Here is a 5,201-nt window from a genome sequence, read left to right as displayed (position 1 = left end):
AAACACAAAACTTCTCAAGAAAAATATTAGCCTACTGCATTCAGAAGTATATAAAAAAGATAATATGTCATAAAATGTGGAGTTTATCCCTGGAATTCTGGATCAGGGACTCAAAAATTAAGATAATTCATCATGTTGGATAAACGAAGAAAACCCATAGTATCATTTCATTTGATGCAGAAAAAAAAATGTAGAAGACTCAGCATCTATTTCTGATTTTTAAAACCCCTTGAAAACTTGGAAGAAAAGGAAGCAATTTTTAGAACAGCTTTATTGTGGTATAACTGATATACAAAAAACTGCATGTATTTAATGTATACTATGTGATGAATTTGGACATGTGCATACACCCATGGTAACACTGCCACAATCAAGATAATAAACATATTCATCACCTCCAAAAGTTTCCTATGTCCCTTTGTGCATTTTTGTTGTTGTTAATAGCACTTAATATGAGAATTCCCCTCTCAACAGGTTTTAATGTGCACAATATTGCATTGTTAACTACAGAGACACTATATTGAATAGCAGATCTCTAGAACATATTCATCCTGCATAATTAAAATTTTATATCCATTAAGCAACACCCCCTTGTAACTCTTGCCCCTAGACCCTGGCAACCTCCGCTCTATTTTCTGTTTCTATGAGTTTGACTATTTTAGATACCTCAAATAAATAGATTCATTCAATATCTGTCTTTCTGTGACTGACTTATTTCACTAAGCATAATGTTTTCCAAGTTCATCCACGTTTTCGTAAATAATAGGATTTCCTTCTTTTTAAAGATCGATTGATCATCCATTCATATATACACCACATTTTCATTTTCTGTTCATCCATTGATGAACATTTTAGTTGTTTTCATATCTTGGCAGTTTTGAATAATGTCACAGTGAACATGGGAGTAAAGATATCTCTTCAAGATAGTGATTTTTATTATTTTGCATATATACCCAGAAGTGGGATTGCTGGATCACAAAGTAGTTCTATTTTTAATTTGTTGGGGAATCTCCATACTATTTTCCATAGTGGTTGCATTGTTTTACATTTCCACCGATGGCGTACATGGTTCCAGTATCTCCACATCCTTGCCAGCATCTGTTAGCATCTAAAAAATAGTAATAGCCATCCTAACAGGTATTAGGGTGATATCTCATTGTGGTTTTGATATTCAATTTCCTGATATTTAGTGATGTTTAGCACATTTTCATATGACTATCAACCATTTGTATGTCTTCTTTGGAGAAATTGCTTTTCAATGCCCATTTTTAAATTTAGATTGTTCATTTATTTATTTATTTTGGTTGTAGGAGTTCCTTATAAAATTTGCATACTATCCCCTTATCAGATATATGGTTTATAAATATTTCTCCCATTCTGTAGGTTTCCTTTTTACTCTGTTGATTGTTTTCTTTGCTGTAGAGAAGATTTTAGTTTGACTTAGTCTCACTTATCTATTTTTGCTTTTGTCGCCTATCCTTTTGGTGACAAAACCAATAAATTACTGCCAAAATCCATATCAAGAAGCTTTTATCCTGTTTTTTCTTCTAATAGTTTTACATTGTCAAATCTTTTGTTTAATTTGTCAATCAATTTTGAGTTATGTGTGTGGCATAAGGCCCATTTTTTTTGCATATGAATATCCAGTTTTTCCAACAGCATTTGTTGAAAGACTATATTTTACTTATTATGTATTCTTGGCAGTTGACCATATATCTGTGAGCTTACAATCTCTTTTATCTGTGGAGGAAGTGTTCCAAGCCCCCCAGTGGATGTCTAAACTGTGAACAGTAGGGAACCCTAGAAATACTATATCTATCTATCTATCTATAAAATATATGTTATATACACACGTATTTGTATATAAACTGTGTTATACATATATACAAATATGTATATAAACTATGTTTTATACATATGTACACACAAACATGATACATTTTAATATAAATTAGGCACAGCAAGAGATTAACAGCAACTAATAATAAAATAGAACAATTATAACAATATACTATAATAAAAGTTGTTAATTCTCTCAGTCTGTCTCTCTTTCAAAATATCTTATTGTACTGTGCCCACTCTTCTTCTCCTTGTGATCTGTCAGTTTGATGTCAGAAATGGCTACCAAGTGACCAACAGGAGGGTGACATGTGTAGTGTGGATGTGATGGACAAAGGAGGGAATTCCTATATGGGATAGGACAGTGTGGGGCAGTGTGAGATTTCATCACACTACCTAGAACCATGCACAATTTAACCCTGATAAATTATTTCTGTTATTTTCTATTTAATATTTTCAGACCATGATTGATTATGTGTAACTAAAGTTCTGGAAGGTGAAACCATGAATAAAGGAAAGACTACTGTATTTCCATCTGTGTATTCTGCTCTGTTGGTCTATATGCCTGTCTTTATACCAGTACTGTACTGTTTGAAATGCTGTGCTGTAATATAGTTGGAAATCAGGAAGTGTGATGCATCCAGGTTTCTTCTTTCTCAAAATTGATTTTGCTATTCTAGGCCTTTTGTGGTCCAGATCAATTTTAGAATGTTTTCCTATTTCTGTAAAAATATACCATTGAGATTTTGATGGGGATAGCATTGAATCTATAGATCACTTTGTATGGTATGGACATTTTTAATAATATGTTCTTCAGTCTATGAATATAGATGTCTTTCAATTTATTTTTATCATTTTGATTTTTTAATTAATGTTTTGTAGTTTCTAATATGCAAGTTTTTCATCCTCTTGGTTGAATTTATAGATCAGACCAATAAAGAGTAAGAAGATTCAATTAGTAATCCAGTATCTCCCAACAAGAAAAGCTCAGGACCCATTGGTTTCACTGGCAAATTCTACCACTTAGAGAAGAATGAATGTTAACCTCAAACTCCTTAAAAAAAAACTGAAGAGGAGGGAATACTTCCAAACTCACATTAAAAGGCCAGAATTACATTGATACCAAAGCCAGACAAGAACACTACAGGAAAAGAAAATGATGAGTCCATATTCCTGATACATATAAATGCAAAAATCTTTAAGAAACACTGGCGGCTATAATTTAGCAGCACATTAAAAGGATTATACACCGTGATTACTTCCCCTCTCTTCATATTTTTCCACCAAACCAATAGATCTCATGTATTACAATGGAAATGACTGAATATTTTAGACCTTATTTAAGAAGATATTTCTAGGGAAACAAAAAGACAACAAAAGAAAAAAAAACATAAGAACAACTGAAGAAATTTTAGCTTCTCACCCCTACTGCTGTAGCAAATCAAACACTGCCTAACTCCTAGTCATATAAGCACAACCCCCACACTAAAGGACTATGTACTTAAATTCCTCCCACCCAGTATATCATATTCAACATTCAATAAAATATTACAACGATACTAGAAGACCAAAACACAGAAGAGAAACAGCAAGTGTCAGAACAACACTCAGACATGGCAGAAATTTTAAAATCATCAGCTTGGGAATTTTAAACAATGACAATTAGTATGCTAAGATTTCTAATGGAAAAAATGAACAACATACAAAAACAGAAGGGTAAAGTAAACGAAGAAATGTGAACTGTATAAAAGAGTTAAAATAAAAAGTTAAACATCCAAAACACCATTAAAAAGGATGAATGAATTTGATGGGTTTATTAATATACTAGACATAGTAAGCAAAGAATCAGTGAGCTTGAATAAATAGCAATAGAAACATCTAAAATCGAGATGCAAAGAGAAAAAAAATGAAAAGAATGAAGCAGAATATCCATAAACAGAGGGACAATTATTAAAGGTATGACATATATATTATGGGAATACCCAAAGGAGAAGAGAGAATAAAACACAGTAAACATTTTAAGTGATAATAGTTGAAGATTTCCCAAAACTAATAATAGACACCAAACCACATATCCAGGAGCTCAGAGTAGGAAAATTACCAAAAATTCTGCGCCTAATCATATATTTAAACTGCAGTAAACCAGAAACAAAGAAAAATCTTGAAAGAAGCCAGAGAAAAAAGTCACCTTATGAATAGAGAAACAAAAATAAGAATTATATTAGACTTCTCTTTAAAAACCGTGCACGTAAGAAGAGAGTGGAGTAAAATAAAGTATTGGTAAAACTACTAGCCTAGAATTCTGAATCTTGTGAAATTTTCCTTCAAAATAGAAAATAAAAACTTTCTCAGGCAGACAACATTATGAGAATTTGCTTCCAGTAGATCTGCCTTGCAAGAAACAGAAAAATAAATTTTTCAGAGAAGGAAAGTAATATAGACTAGAAACTTGGGTCTGCATTTCTCTAATGATCAGTGATACCATCTCAAGCCCGTCAGAATGGCAATTATTAAAAAGTCAAGAAACAATAGATGCTGGTGAGGCTGTGGAGAAAGAGAAACACTTTTGCACTGTTGGTGGGAATGTGAATTAGTTCAACCATTGTGGAAAACAGTGTAGTGATTCCTCGAAGATCTAGAACCAGAAATACCATTTGACCCAGCAATGGCATTGTGTACCCAAAGGAATATAAATAATTCCACTATTAAGACACATGCACACGTATATTTACTGCAGCACTATTTACAGTAGCAAAGACATGGAACCAACCAAAATGCCCATCAAAGATAGACAGGATAAAGAAAACGTGGTACATATACACCATGGAATACTATGCAGCCATAAAGGAATGAGATTATGTCTTTTGCAGGGACATGGATGAAACTGGAAGCCATCATCTTCCACAAACTAACACAGGAACAGAAAATCAAATACCACATGTTCTCACTCATAAGTGAGAGCTGAACAATGAGAACACATGGACACAGGGAGGGGAACAACACACACGGGTGCCAGTTGGGGGTTGGGAGATGAGGGTAAGGAGAGCATTAGAACAAACAGCAATGTTATAAGGGACAGGAAGGAAGAATTGAGAATACTCTGTTGGTAGGTACATTTACTGTTTGTGAAATGGTTTAGTTTTATTTAAAAGTGAACTTCGGATAGATGTAAATATATATTGCAAACGAGAGCAATTGCTAAAAATGTAAAAGAGGCATAATATGCAGAGAGAGGACAGAAAATTGAATCATATAAAATGCTTCATATCCAGAGAGGAATAAAAGATAGGAAAAAATTAAAAAAAATAGAGGGGGTAAAAAAAAAGGAAGAAAGGAAGGAAAGAAAGAAAAGTAGTAAAGAA

The sequence above is a fragment of the Papio anubis genome, chromosome 3 (genome assembly GCF_008728515.1).
Source record: "Papio anubis isolate 15944 chromosome 3, Panubis1.0, whole genome shotgun sequence".
NCBI lineage: Eukaryota > Metazoa > Chordata > Mammalia > Primates > Cercopithecidae > Papio > Papio anubis.
This window is presented reverse-complemented; position numbering follows the sequence as displayed.